The 15,399-nt window shown below is 48.9% G+C and overlaps 1 protein-coding gene across 4 annotated transcripts in view; it reads right to left on the reverse strand.

The window, feature by feature from the left end:
- Nucleotides 1-6,375, reverse strand: part of TXNRD3 (thioredoxin reductase 3) — a 33,024-nt gene extending 26,649 nt beyond the window's left edge. For 2 of the 4 annotated variants that reach the window (XR_011486278.1, XM_070463505.1), the window contains exon 1: nucleotides 6,358-6,374. The gene's annotated coding sequence lies outside the window, so the exon portion shown is untranslated. Of the gene's footprint in view, nucleotides 1-6,357 lie in introns of all 4 variants that reach the window. The other 2 variants (XM_070463507.1, XM_070463506.1) reach the window with 1 other exon arrangement.
- Nucleotides 6,376-15,399: the final 9,024 nt, after the last annotated feature.

Raw genomic sequence — 15,399 nt, forward strand, 5'->3', positions numbered from 1 at the left:
TGCATTACCAGAAACGCCGTGGTTCCAACAAAAAATGACCAGACACACAAAGAAACAGGACCGCGGGTCCACACACAAGAAGAAAGCGGAGAAGCTGCCCCGAGGGCCCAGACAGCGCGACGAGCAGGCAGTCCGTGCGAGCACGTTCGAGGAGCTTGAGCGAACCAGGCTTCAGGGGGCACATGGAGAAGCACGATGGCGACGTCTCACCCGGCGGAAACACCAGGAAAAAGACAGGAATTACAGACAGGAACCAGCTGGGTATGACGCAATTACGGGAAAGCGCAATACCTACAGTCAAAATTCCACTGCGGTGTCTCAACAGTAGACTCGAGCTGGCAGGACTTGCAGAACTGAGGACATCAGTGGAGAGTGTGCAGCCTCATGCCATAGAGGGAAAAGATAAAGGACAGAAGCCTAGCGGAAAATGGGCCGGCATGAAGCACAACATACGGATGGCGTGAACACCAGTAAGAGACAGAGGAAATAAAGTACAAGAATAATATTTGAAGAGATGCCCCCAAATATCCCAGATTTGATGAAAAAACCGTAATCCAAATATCCAATATGCAAAATAATGGAGAAGACTCTTGAGAGTCCCTTGGACTGCAAGGAGATCCAACCAGTCCATCCTAAAGGAAATCAGTCCTGAATATTCTTTGGGAAGGACTGATGTTGAAGCTGAAACTCCAATACTTTGGCCACCTGATGCAAAGAGCTGACTCATTGGAAAAGACCCTGATGCTGGGAAAGACTGAAGGCAGGAGGAGAAGGGGACGATAAAGGATGAGATGGTTGGATGGCATCACTGATTCAATGGACATGAGTTTGAGCAAGCTCCGGGAGATAGTGAGGGACAGGGAGGCCTGGAGTGCTACAGTCCATGGGGTCACAAGAGTTGGACACGACTGAACAACTGAACTGAACTGAACCAGTGAATTTTGCAAAGTTGCAGGATACAAAATCAATACACAGAAATAAGTTGCATTTCTATATACTAACAACGAAAAATCAGAAAGAGAAAAATAAGGAATCACTCCCATTCACCACTGCAACAAAAAGAATTAAATATCTAGGAATAAACTTACCTAAGGAGACAAAAGAACTGTACACAGAAAATTATAAGACACTAATGAAAGAAATCAAAGATGACATAAACAGATTGGAGAGATATTCCATGTTCCTGGGTAGGAAGAATCAATATTGTGAAAATGACTATACTACCAAATGCAATCTACAGATTCAATGTGATCCCTATCAAATTACCAATGACATTTTTCACAGAACTAGAACAAAAATTTCACAATTCATATGGAAACACAAAAGACCCCAAATAGCCAAAGCAGTCTTGAGAAAGAAGAATGGAGCTGGAGGAATCCACCTTCCTGACTTCAGATTATACTACAAAGCTACAGTCATCAGGACAGTGTGGTGCTGGCACAAAAACAGAAATACAGACCAATGGAACAAGATAGAAAGCCCAGAAATAAACCCATGCACCTATGGGTACCTTATTTTTGACAAAGGAGGCAAGAATATACAATGGGGCAAAGACAGCCTCTTCAATAAATGGTGCTGGGAAAACTGGACAACTACATGTAAAAGAATGAAATTAGAACACTTCCTAACACCATACACAAAGATAAACTCAAAATGGATTAAAGATCTAAATGTAAGACCAGAAACTATAAAACTCTTAGAGGAAAACAGGCAGAACACTTGATGACATAAATCAAAGCAAGATCCTCTATGACCCACCTCCTAGAGTAACAGAAATAAAAACAAAAGTAAACAAGTGGGACCTGATTAAATTTAAAAGCTTTTGCACAGCAAAGGAAACTATAAGCAAGGTGAAAAGACAACCCTCAGAAATGGGAGGAAATAATAGCAAATGAAACAACTGACAAAGGATTAATTTCCAAAATATACAAGCAGTTCATACAACTCAATACCAGAAAAACAAACAACCCAATCAAAAAAAAAAAAAAAAGTGGGAAAAAGACCTAAGCAGACATTTCTCCAAAGAAGAAATACAGATAAACACATGAAAAGATGCTCAACATCGCTCATTATTAGAGAAATGCAAATCAAAACCACAATGAGATATCACCTCACACCAGTCAGAATGGCCATCATCAAAAAGTCTACAAACAATAAATGCTGGAGAGGCGTGTGGAGAAAAGGGAATGCTCTTGCACTGTTGGTGGGAATGCAAGCCACTGTGGAAGACAGTATGGAGATTCCTTAAAAAACTAGGAATAAAACCACCATATGACCCAGCAATCCCACTCCTAGGCATATACCCTGAGGAAACCAAAATTGAAAAAGACACATGTATCCCATTGTTCATTGCAGCACTATTTACAACAGCTAGAACATGGAAGCAACCTAGATGTCCATGACAGATGAATGGATAAAGAAGTTGTGGTGTATATATATATATATATATGTATATATATATATATATATATATATATATATATGATGGAATATTACTCAGTCATAAAAAGGAATGCATTTGAGTCAGTTCTAATGAGATGGATGAACCTAGAACCTATTATACAGAGTGAAGTGAGTCAGAAAGAGAAAGATAAATATCGTATTCTAATGCATATATACAGAATCTAGAAAAATGGTACTGAAGAATTTATTTACAGGACAGCAATGGAGAAACAGACATAGAGAACAGACTTATGGACATGCGGAGAGGGGAGGAGAGGGTGAGATGTGTGGAAAGAGTAACATGGAAACTGACATGACCACGTGTAAAATAGAGAGCCAGTGGGAATTTGCTGTGTGGCTCGGGAAACTCAAACAGGGGCTCCGTATCAACCTGGAGGGGTGGGATGGGAGGGAGGGTCAAAAGGGAGGGGACGTATGTATACCTATGGCTGATTCAGGTTGAGGTTTGACAGAAAACAGCAAAATTTTGTAAAGCAATTATCCTTCAATAAAAATATAAACAAATTTTAAAAAAGGAAAGGAATCCTGACCCATGCTACAGCATAGATGAACTCTGAGGACATCAGACTGAAATAAGCCAGTCAGAAAATGACAAATACTTTTGGATTCATAGGGTAGAAAGCAGATGGTGTTGCCGGCGGCTGGGGGTGAGAATGGAGAGTTACTGTTTAATGAGGTCAGAGTGTCAGTTGGGGAAGATGAATAAAGCTCTGTGGGTGGATGGTGGTGATGGCGGCACAAAACAGGAACGGTCTTAATGCCATGAAACCGAAAATGGTTAAAACAGTAAACGATATTATGCATATTTTATTACAGGGAAAAAAAAGCTAACCAATGCAAGTATATGCTTTTAATCCACAAAAGTGTGAATTGAAGATTGGGGAAAATATGGCTTGAAACTTAATTTGGGGAAGGGATTAAAAAAAATCAGGGCACATCTTTCACTCCTTAGTGTGCGCCATGGGGTCGCCGGACTCCCAGGCGCCTCCGGCCTGGGCAGCTGCCCCCGCGTTCCGCGCGCTCCTCCAGGCGGGACTCCAGCCCCAGGGCAGACCCTGTCACTCCCCGCCTCCAGCCTGGCGTCATCAGGTCCCCACTCAGCGGCACACGCTTAGACCTCATTCCTCTGAAAAGCTGAAGGCCAGCCCGTTTCCACATCCCTCTCCTGATTCCCTTCCTACACCCTGCATTCGGCCCAGTATTTTCATGTTATCATCTCCTGCCTTTGCTCACACGAATTCCTCAACTATTGATGTTCTACCTTGCCTACATCCAACTTATCTCTCCAGGACCAGCTTAAACATCACATCCTCAATTCCTCTGATCCCCATGGAAGCAGCTGTTTTACCCCTCATTCCCACAGCACCTGCCTCACATGCACGTGTCTTTCAGTACGTGAGAACAGGCTTATTACAGCTCCTTTAGGCCATGAGTTCTTGAAAGGCAAGGCCACAGGTAGGGATGTGGAATACGGTGTCCAGTTTGGGTGATTAATGGTCAAATTACTGCACAACCCGTTTAGTGAAGGGTCATGTGTAAAGACAGATGATACAAACACATGAAAAGCTTGGTCAGGAAAGAAAAGCGCTCAGGGAAAATACTGGAAAATCTGCCATCCAGCTAGAAGCCAGATTCCTAATTCTGTGCACTGGAGTGACAGGCACCGTCAAAATGTTTCAGACGGACAGATTTGAGCTCTACTTAAAAAGTTTTGATTGAAGGCGGGAGGAGGAGGAGACGACAGAGGATGAGATGGTTGGATGGCATCACCAACTCAATGGACGTGAGTTTGAGCAACTCATGGGAGTTGGTGATGGACAGGGAGGCCTGGCGTGCTGCAGTCCATGGGGTTGCGAAGAGTCGGACACGACCGAGAGACTGAACTGAACTGAAAAAAGTTCTAGTAATCAAAGCTGTCCAATTATGTAACAGGACTCAAAGTAGTGGCCATGTTGTTAGAAGCAGTGACGCACATAGAACAGAAAATCATCTGTCCTAAGATGTTCTGTGTCAGCAAAGGTTTGACCAGAATGATGTAAAGCCATTTATTCATTCAACCCATTTACCTGTCTCACACTATTCTAGGCCCCAGCAACACAGCAGTGGCCAGGCACAGTTCTGATGGCTTGGCTCTTTTATAAACTTCAAAGGACAACTTAAATAAGCAGAGGAAGAAGACAAGAGGTTGGAAATAAACCAGCACGTATGTGAGAATCTGACAGGTGACTGGTGAGCATTCAAACCACAGTGGAAAGAAGGGACTCTCTGAAAAAGGGAAAGGGACAACAGGTAAGTTATAAGGGAAAAAAGGAACTGGTCCCCACACATCCTCGGCTTCAGCTTCAGCTGGAACAGAGAAGAGGGGTGTGAAAAGCACCCCCGAAAACATCCAGCAGCCCATCCAGGAGAACATCTTGTGACCTCAGAGCAGAAAGACTTCTTAAATAAGGCACAAAAAGCACAAGCCAGAAGACAAAAAGTGATAGATTCACTATGTTAAACTTCCAAAATTCAGTTAACCAAAACATCACATAAAGAGAGTAAAAAGAAAACCCAATCTGGGAGACTTTCCAATACATAGAACCGAAGGACTAGAATCCACAATATGTAAAGAACGCCTATAAAATTAGTATTTTAAAAAAAAACCTAATAGAGAAATAAGCAAAATGCCTGAATGTTTCCCAGAAGAGGTAACTCAAATGACCCATAAACACAGGTAAAGCTGTTAAGTTCATCAAGAAAATGCAAAACTAAGGCTACAACGAAATACCATCTCATAAACACCAGAATGGCAATAATTAAATGTATTAACTGTTGGCAAGGATGTAGGGCAGTGGGAACTGGTAATACACCAGTGAGGGAAAGTGGTATGACTGTGTGGAAAAACATTTCGGTATCACCTAACAGGAAAAAATTGTGCCTCCTCTGTGGCTTAGCAATTCAGCTTCAAGATATCTACTCTCAAGCAGGTCTTCATTGTGTGCACTGGGAGATGTGGCAAGAATAGGCATGGCCATATAGTATTTGAGAGCAAAATACTGGAAACATCAGACCTGATAACACTGTGCTTTTGAGTCACCCTCAGGAACAATACAGCAATGAAAATTAACAAACCACACTTACAGATACTAACATGCAGCAATCTCTAAAATATAACTGTTGGGAAAAACATGCAGATATAAAAAGTCCATGACTCTACTTAAACAAAGTACCAATACAAGCCAAAAGGAGCAAAGTATTGTTTAGGGATACATAAGTTTGGCAGCAACATTGTTAAGGAAAAGGAAGTGATTCTGGCCAGTGGTTGCCCTGAGAGGGGTGGAGAAGATGAACCAGGAGGCTCCTGCTGGAGTGTGGTCTCCTAGAGAACTGCAAGCGCACGTGTGACGCACACTTAAAAACGTGCAAATAACGTACGCCTGACAGACTGAAAATCCTAATTTCACATCTCTAACCCAGCAACTTAGGCTTGTGCCTTGTTCATGTGTTGTTTCAACTCTCAAATGCGGAAGCAGCCTTCAAAGACGCCAAGCCCCATCCTACAGACGGGTTCCTCCTCCAGAGCATCACCGCTCCGACTCTCAGCTCCCGCGCGTGCCCCGCGTGAAGTCCGCCTAAACCGCCGCCCGGCCCGCCCGGGGCACGCGGTGGGGTCCACAGCAGCCCCGCCGCCCGCCGCCGTCGTTCCCCAGGACGGGACCCGGGGGACCTGTACCCTCAGATGTCCCAGCCCACGTCCAGCTGGCTCTCGGCCAGGGCAGGACTGCGGCTCGCCCGCCGGCCCGTCCGAGGTCCCTCAGCCGGGACCGCGCGGCCCAGCCGAGGGCGGATCGGACGAGCCTGGACCGAAGTCGGGGTGGGGCGCCGCGGAGGCCCGGGGCCCCGGCCGCCTACCCGCGTGCTGTGCGGACAGTAGGTCTTGCTGAAGATGACCACGCGGTGGCCCTCAATGAGGCCCAGCAGGCGGCGTCGCAGCTCCTCGCGGGCCGCGCGGGACAAGCGGCCGGCCCCGGGAGCCGGCGGACGGGCCCGGCGCCCGGGCGGCGACGACGGCCCGGCCGCGCCGCGGACATTGCCCAGTCGGCGGCTGGGGGAAGAGGCCCTCCCTGGCGTGGAAAACGTCTGTGCCCGCGAGGGGGGCGGCGGCGGCGGCGGCGGCTGCGCCAGGACCGCGGTGTCGCTCCCACACCGGCAGGACCTGCTCAGAAACGAGAGAGTTCGGGCGCTGAGTGGGAGTGAAGGCCGGACCGCTCGCCCCGTCCCCGGCCCCGCCCCGTCCCCGGCCGCGCCCCGTCCCCGGCCCCGCCCCGTCCCCGGCCCCGCCCCGGCCCCGGCCCCGGCCCCGGCCCCGCCCCGGCCCCGCCCCGGCCCCGGCCCCGCCCCGGCCCCGGCCCCGGCCCCGCCCCGGCCCGGCCCCGGCCCCGCCCCGGCCCGGGCCCCGCCCCGCCCCCGGCTCCGCCCCAACCTCGGCGCATGCGAAGTAAACCATAGATACACCACCGTGCTGGACTTGGCCGGCCTTGATAAAGTGGCGGGAGTTAGGCTTCAAGGTCTTGTTAGGTCGATATGGTGCGCGCACCGCGGGATCGCCGGGTCTCCATGTGGTCCCCAAGGGTGCTCCCCGTGAAGATCTTACTTCCACTCTTACTTACATTCCACCAGCTCCCTCAGGCCTCCTTTAGATACAAGGTCTTCAGTGAGGTTGGATGTCTCAACCTTTTGGAAGGAGTGAATAAATAAAAACCATCTTTACGAAAGATGGCTATTTTTTAAAGCTTATATCCCATGAAGTAAATAAAAATACTACTAGCGAAACCTAGACAGTGTATTAAAAAGCAGAGACATCACTTTGCCAACAAAGGTCCCATAGTCAAAGCTATGGTTTTTTCAGTAGTCACGTAAGGATGTGAGAGTTGGACCATAAAGAAGGTCGAGCACTAAAGAACTGATGTTTTCCAATTGAGGCACTGGAGTAGAATCTTGAGAGTCCCTTGGACTTCCCGGAGATAGATCAAACCAGTCAATCCTAAAGGAAATCAACTCTGAATATTCATTGGAAGGACTGATGCTGAAGCTGAAACTCCAATACTTTGGCCACCTGATGCGAAGAACTGACTCATTGGAAAAGACCCTGATGCTGGGAAAGATTGAAGGTGGGAGGAGAAGGGGATGACAGAGGATGAGATGGTTGGATGATATCACTGACTCAATGGACATGAGTTTGAGCAAACTCTGGGGGATAGTGAAGGACAGGGAAGCCTGGCGTGCCACAGTCAATGGGGTCACAAAGAGTTGGACACAACTAAGCAACTAAACAGCAACAACTGTGTTTCTGTTGGCTACCTTGTATAGCTACAACATTTTAAAATGAATTTCCTAGGTTGCTACCCCTCAGTCCCTACTGCACGGGAATTCTGGAGGCATTTCAAAGAAATGGACCCTGAGTTTCTTGGGCTCCAAAATCACTGCAGATGGTGACTGCAGCCATGAAATTAAGACACTTGCTCCTTGGAAGAAAAGCTATGACAAATCTAGACAGCATATTAAAAAGCAGAGACATGACTTTGCCAACAAAGGTCTGTCTAGTCAAAGTTATGGTTTTTCCAGTAGTTGTGTATGGATGTGAGAGTTGGACTATAAAGAAAGCTGAGTGCTGAAGAATTGATGCTTTTGAACTGTGGTGTTGGAGAAGACTCTTGAGAGTCTCTTGGACTGCAGCAGAAGATCCAACCAGTCCATCCTAAAGGAAATCAGTCCTGAATATTCATTGGAAGGACTGATGTTGAAGCTGAAACTCCAATACTTTGGCCACCTGATGTGAAGAACTGACTCATTTGAAAAGACCCTGATGCTGGGAAAGATTGAAGGTGGGAGGAGAAGGGGGTGACAGAGGATGAAATAGTTGGATGGCATCACCCACTCGATGGGCATGAGTTTGAGTAAACTCCCAGAGCTGGCGAAGGACAGGGAAGGCTGGAGTGCTGCAGTCCATGGGGTCACAAAGAGTCGGACACAACTGAGAGACTGAACTGAACTGAAGTCTGTGCCAGAATTGGAATCCTGTATGCATCATTGGGGTGGATGGGTGCTCTCCGTGACTTATAGCCCCCTGCAGCTATAGGGTAAATGTATTAAACCCCAATAGAGACATTCAGCCACAAGACCAGCAGGCCTGCCTGGCCCCTCAGGGGTCATCTCCTGACACCTGGTTCACCGTGCTTCAGCCATTGCCTTCTCCTCGTGCCTCAGCTGCATCAAACACATTCTTGCCTTAGGGTCTGTGCATTTTGTTTACTCAGCCTAGATGTTCCTCCTCACCCAGCAAATCTAACTTTTTCTAGGGGGTGGTATGAGAGGGAGGCACCTGAGGTCATCTCTCAGGCAGGCCAAGGTCAGTGCAGGTCTCCTGCTGACCCTTCACTCACAGCCCCTTGCAGATTCCTTCTAAGTGTCTCCCACCTTACTGCGGAATTGGCTTTATGTTGACAGATGTGATGGTAAGAAGGAGAAAGGGCCACCCACAGCTTCAGCTTATGTTTATTGTTCTCAGTACCCTTGTGCCAAGTTATCTCCTTGGCCCTGAGGTCGCCTCTAACTTTCAGTTCAGTTGCTCAGTCGTGTCCGACTCTTTGCGACCCTATGGACTTAGCACGCCAGACTTCCCTCTAACCTTAGTTTTCAAAATTTAAGACTTCCACAGTCAGGATTTTTTACAATAAACCTCGTGGCTGGGATGTGCTTACTCCCGTGTCCCTTCCTGTCCTCACCTCTAGCTTCTCCTCGGCCAGAGGGTGAGTCACCGACAGAAAGGATAGGGTAGCTTGTGTTTTCCTCTGCTTCTGGCCTGACATCTAGTTAACCCATCAGAGCTTCACTGGTGGGCCTTTCAGAACTGTGACACTGTTTTTAGGAAACTATTTCAGTTAAGGTTGGAAAAGCACAGACAGCTTAGCTCTGAATCTCAGCCCCATTGCTTCCTAGGTGGTGGTCTGAGGCAACAGTCATAGGAGGAGACTAACGTCAGCTCCTACCTCAAAGGGTCATTGTGAATTTAAGTGAATCAATTCCCTGGTGGCTCAGGGGATTCACCACCTGCCAATGCCCTCCAGTGCAGGAGAAGTGAAGTGAAGTGAAGTCGCTCAGTGGTGTCTGACTCTGTGACTCCATGGACTGTAGCCTGCCAGGCTCCTCTGTCCATGGGATTTTCCAGGCAAGAATACTGGAGTGGGTTGCCATTTCCTTTCCCAATGCAGGAGATGCGGGTTCAATCCCTGGGTCAGGAAGAGCCCCTGGAGAAGAAACAGTTCAGTATTGTTGCCTGGAAAATCCCATGGACAGAGGAGCCTGGTGGACTACAGTCCATGGGGTCGCCAAAGAGTTGGACACAACTTAGCAACTAAACAACAAGAAATACATGTAAAGTGCTTAGGACAGCACCTGGTACATGGTCAGCACACAACCGGTACAGTGTGTGAATATCTCATTATTCACTCCTCCCAACAGCTCCACGAAGGAGAGGGTATCGTCTCCAACAGGTGAGACAACTAAGGACGGAGATAGGAGCAGGGTCTTCCCAGAGTCACATGGATGTGGGGGGGCTGGTGGGACAGACTCCATTCCCGGTCCTCTCCTGCTAGAATCAGCACTGCAGTTCCCTTCAATTCCTTTTATTATGTAAGCCAGCTGAAGTTGTGCTTTCTGTTACTTGCAATAAAAAGCATGTTAACAACTAAAACTATTTCAGGAATATGATCTTAGGTGCAGAAAAATTCATGCCTCACAATTTCTTAATGGAGTATGTATATATATATATATATTTTTAATCATAAAATACCCTTCTTTGTCCTTGTTAATGCCTCAGTCCTTAAATTCTATTCGTCCAAAGATTACTGTGGCCAAATCTACTTTCTTTTGTCAGTATCTGTATACATACCGTTTTCTATCCTTTATTTTCAACATATATCTGTCTTTTCCTTCCATATTTGTCTCCTTGGGCCGGAAATAGCCTGATTAATTATCTCTTATCCCTTGTGAGTTCTTAATTAATTGAAGTTAGAGTCAAGGAATCAGATGATAGAGACAAGAAGATATTGATACAGAAAGTAGATTAGTGGTTGCCTCGGGCTTGGCAGTAGGGAGAAGAAAGGGAGGCTTGGGGACTGAAAGCTAAGGGCTATAGGATCTTTTTTGAGAATAAAAATGTTCTAAAATTGTGGTGATGGTGGGACTTCCCTGGTGGTGCAATGGTTAAGAATCTGCCTGCTGGGACTTCCCTGCTGGCCCAGTGGCTAAGACTCTGAGTTCCCAATGCAGGGGGCCCAGGTTCGATCCCTGGTCAGGGAACTAGATCCCACATGCTGCAACTAAGACCTGGTGCAGCCATTTGAATGAATATTTAAAAAAAAAAAAAAAAGTACTGCTGATGGGAAAATAGCAGTTAAAAAAAAAAAAAGAATCTGCCTGCCAATGCAGAGGACACGGGTTTGATCCCTGGTCTGGGAAGATGCCACAGGCCACAGGGCAACAGAGCCCCTGGCCCGCAACCGGAGAAGCTACCACGAGGAGGCCTGTGCACACAGCTGGAGAAGCTGAGCACAGCAAGGATGACCCAGCGCAGCGAAGGGAAACGAAAGAGATCGCGGACGGACGCATCACTCCGTAAGTATCCTAAAAGCCTGTAGGCGCATACTTCAGATGGACACATCGCATGGCATATGCATTATATCTTGAGTTGTTAAAGAAGACACGAATAAATAAAACAAGAAAACAATTAGAAAACTAGAAAGAATGCTTAGAAGGTTGAAATATACTGTTGTCAAAACTCATTTATATATAAAATTATTGCATATATATGAATAATAAAAGTATTGCATATATACAAATATCACTGCAGATGGTGATTGCAGCCATGAAATTAAAAGACACTTACTCCTTGGAAGGAAAGTTATGACCAACCTAGATAGCATATTAAAAAGCAGAGACATTACTTTGCCAACAAAGGTCTGTCTAGTCAAGGCTATGGTTTTTCCAGTGGTCATGTATAGATGTGAGAGTTGGACTGTGAAGAAAGCTGAGCACCGAAAAATTGATACTTTTGAACTGTGGTGTTGGAGAAGACTCTTGAGAGTCCCTTGGACTGCAAGGAGATCCAACCAGTCCATCCTAAAGGAGATCAGTCCTGGGTGTTCATTGGAAGGACTGATGCTGAAGCTGAAACTCCAAAATACTTTGGCCACCTCGTGTGAAGAGTTGACTCATTGGAAAAGACCCTGATGCTGGGAGGGATTGGGGGCAGGAGGAGAAGGGGATGACAGAGGATGAGATGGCTGGATGGCATCACCAACTTGATGGACATGAGTTTGAGTAAATTCTGGGAGTTGGTGATGGACAGGGAGGCCTGGTGTGCTGCGATTCATGGGGTTGCAAAGAGTCGGACATCATTGAACTGAACTGATGATGTGCTGTGTGCTGAGTCGCTTCAGTCATGTCTGACTCTTTGCGACCCCATGGACTGTAGCCTGCCAGGCTCCTCTGTCCATGGGATTCTCCAGGCAGGAATACTGGAGTGGGTTGCCATTCCCTCCTCCAGGGGATCGCTGACCCAGCGATCGATGTCTCCTGCCTTGGCGGGTGGGTTCTTTACCACTAGCGTGGCCGGGAAGCCCTGCACAGAGGCCTTAATAAACAGAGCCAGGGAGGGCACGGGGGGCCACCAGCCCGCCAGGAAAGGGGCGGGGGGGGGGGAGGGTCCGGGGTCCCCTCTCATCGGCAGAAGAGCCTCCTGCCGAGAGCACGTGGCCTCCGGCCCCGGCCCCGGGGTGACTCCGCGGGGAGAGCGAAGTTCGCTGCGGGGCGGCCGGTACAGCCGCCAACCCCGGGCCCGCGCGGAGAGATGCGCAGCCCCGGGGGTTCACGGACAGCCGGGCCGGGAAGGGTTAGGCTCTGTCGCTGGAGCGAGCAGGAACTGGAGCCCACCGGCCACCAGGCGGCAGTGGCCGCTCAGGAAGGGAGCAGTGGGCGGTGCGTCTTCTCCAGCCACCGGGGCGCAGGTGCGACCCCGCCGCCTACGCCGGCGCACCTGGGCGCCCCGGGACCGGCCTCCGCAGGACGTCTACCGTTCAGCGACGCCCGCTTCTGCTCTTAAACAGGTCGAACCTGTCTCGACTTCACCGAGAAAACAGGTTAAGAGCACGCTGTGTGAACCCTGGAGGGCTCCGCGGAGCAGCGGGACCGGGTGGACGCGCCCCGATGATCTCAAATTACCTGGTCCTGCGCCAGAAGGCTCGGGCACAGGCATCGTCGTCAGGAAGGACGGATAAAAAGTGTGCTGGGCTTGGCCTATACTGACCCGCTGAAACCCCACAACTACTTCCGATTGTCTGAGCTACCTGGGTTACCCTCCTTTCACAGACAAGGAAACTGAGGCCCAGACAAGTCGTGACTAGCTGGAACCCACATCTTAGTAGGTGGCCAAGGGAGACTATTTTTTGGGCTCCAAAATCACTGCAGATGGTGACTGCAGCCTTGAAATTAAAAAACGCTTGCTCCTTGGAAGAAAAGCTATGACAAACCTAGGCAGTATATTAAAAAGCAGAGACATTACTTTGCCAACAAAGGTCCGTCTAGTCAAAGCTATGGTTTTTCCAGTAGTCATGTATGGATATGGGAGTTGGACCATAAAGAAAGCCAAGCACTGAAGAATTGATGCTTTTGAACTGTGGTGTTGGAGAGAAGGCTCTTGAGAGTCCCTTGGACTGCAAGGAGATTCAGCCCATCAATCCTAAAGGAAATTAGTCCTGAATATTCATTGGAAGGACTCATGCTGAAGTTGAAACTCCTGTACTTTGGCCACCTGATGCCAAGAGCTGACTCATTGGAAAAGACCCTGGTATTGGGAAAGATTAAAGGCAGGAAGAGAAGGGGACGACAGAGGATGAGATGGTTGGATGGCATCACTGACTCAATGGACATGAGTTTGAGTAAATTCCGGGAGTTGGTGATGGACAGGGAAGCCTGGTGTGCTGCAGTCCATGGGGTCACAAAGAGTCGGACATGACTGAGCAACTGAACTGAACTGAAGGGAGATGCAACATGAAGTTGGCAGGGGGTGGGGCTGAGGAGGAGAAGGCAATGGCAACCCACTCCAGTACTCTTGCCTGGAGAATCCCATGGATGGAGGAGCCTGGTAGGCTGCAGTCCATGGGGTTGCTAGGAGTTGGACACAACTGAGCGGCTTCACTTTCACTTTTCACTTTCATGCATTGGAGAAGGAAATGGCAACCCACTCCAGCGTTCTTGCCTGGAGAATCCCAGGGACGGCGGAGCCTGGTGGGCTGCCGTCTGTGGGGTCGCACAGAGTTGGACACAACTGAAGCGACTTAGCAGCAGCAGCAGCAGGGGCTGAGGAGAGGGAGACAGTGAGCTGAGGGGCAGAAAGGCCGGAGAAGGATGCCTGCCGAGGCAGCCCACGACTGCAGGACACCCCCGTGACTTGGCCCCTCTCCCCAGAGGCCTGGGCAGGGAGGCACCACGCGCCCTCTGGGAGCTGGGCCCAGGACTCGCACCCCTTGTAAACAGCTTTGGACCATGGTCTGCCATCAGCCCAGACTCCGACAGGTTCTCAGGGCCCTGGCACAGACCATAGTTTGTAATGCTACACTTGTGTGATTTTCCGATTAATGTTGGCACACCCGTTCCCCAGGCCAGAAGTCCCGGGAACTCGGGGAGCAGGCCTTGGGGTCAGCACTGAGTGGGTGCTGGCCCTGTGGCTGACTCTCATGGAAGGTAGGAGTGGAACCGGAGAATAGAAGGTTCTCGGTGGCGAAGGTGCAGGGTGGGGACCTGGGGCTGCGGTTTTCATCTTGTCTCGCCTGTGCCTGTCTCAGGCCATGGCTCCCTCCTTGGACACATGTGTGTCCTTTAGCTCAAGGGAGCTGGAGGGCTGCTTGGTGGGTGTCCAGGGGACAAGAGTGAATGGAACCTGCGTTTCCTGTGGCTCCTGCATTGCAGGCAGGCTCTTTACTGATGAGCCATCGGGGAAGCCCCCAGATGTGACAAATGGGTGGGTAGGGACAGGAATTAGTGCCTAAATAAAATCAACCAACAGGAATGCCTACATACTACTGCCTGTGATTCTGCCAGATGGTAGTAATGGGCAGCAAACGTGTAGAATAGAAAACCTATAAAACAGGCCTCAGAGCACCATTCTTTTGTCAAGTTGTGATGAAGGATACCTACAGATTCAGGGCAGAAACTAACCAGCCAGAGAGTGTGCGTGAATTTCTTAGGTCTGGCAAACAAGATGTTTATAACACACGTGAGAGTACAATTCTAAGTGGCAGAGACATCAAGACTGGGCTTGGAGGAAGATCCGGGTTTTTCTCCATTTACAAAGCCCATGAATCTAGCACTATACTGGATTTATCCCAGCCTCAGAGAAGCAAAGACCTCCCACAATGGCTCAGCAGGTAAAGAATCCACCTGCAATGCAGGAGACACAGGAGACACGGGTTTGATCCCTGGGTTGGGAAGATCCCTTGGAGGAGGAAATGGCAACCCACTCAGCATTCTTGCCTGAAAAATCCCATGGAGAGAGGAGCCTGGTGGGCTGCAGTCCAAAGGCTTGCAAAGAGCTGGACATGACTGAGCCTTAGAGAAACAAAAGACATGGATCCTGAATCTTATGAAATCCAGAAAGGGGAGGACTCAGGAGTCCAAAGAGTGGCATTTTGGGGCTCGTCCTGTGGGAGTGGGGCTGGGGCTATAAGTTTCTGTTCATTGCACCAAGAAGCTCTGGGCTAACCCTACCCATCCACCTTCAAGTCCCTGGATGGCTGAGAAAAATCAGCCGTGAACACACAGTGGCACCCACAGGAGCCTCCTGGGTCATGCCCTTACTTGCCTGCCGCATTCACCTGTGCCATGCTGGGTTTCTCT

The sequence above is a fragment of the Odocoileus virginianus genome, unplaced genomic scaffold, assembly GCF_023699985.2.
Source record: "Odocoileus virginianus isolate 20LAN1187 ecotype Illinois unplaced genomic scaffold, Ovbor_1.2 Unplaced_Contig_3, whole genome shotgun sequence".
Lineage (NCBI taxonomy): Eukaryota > Metazoa > Chordata > Mammalia > Artiodactyla > Cervidae > Odocoileus > Odocoileus virginianus.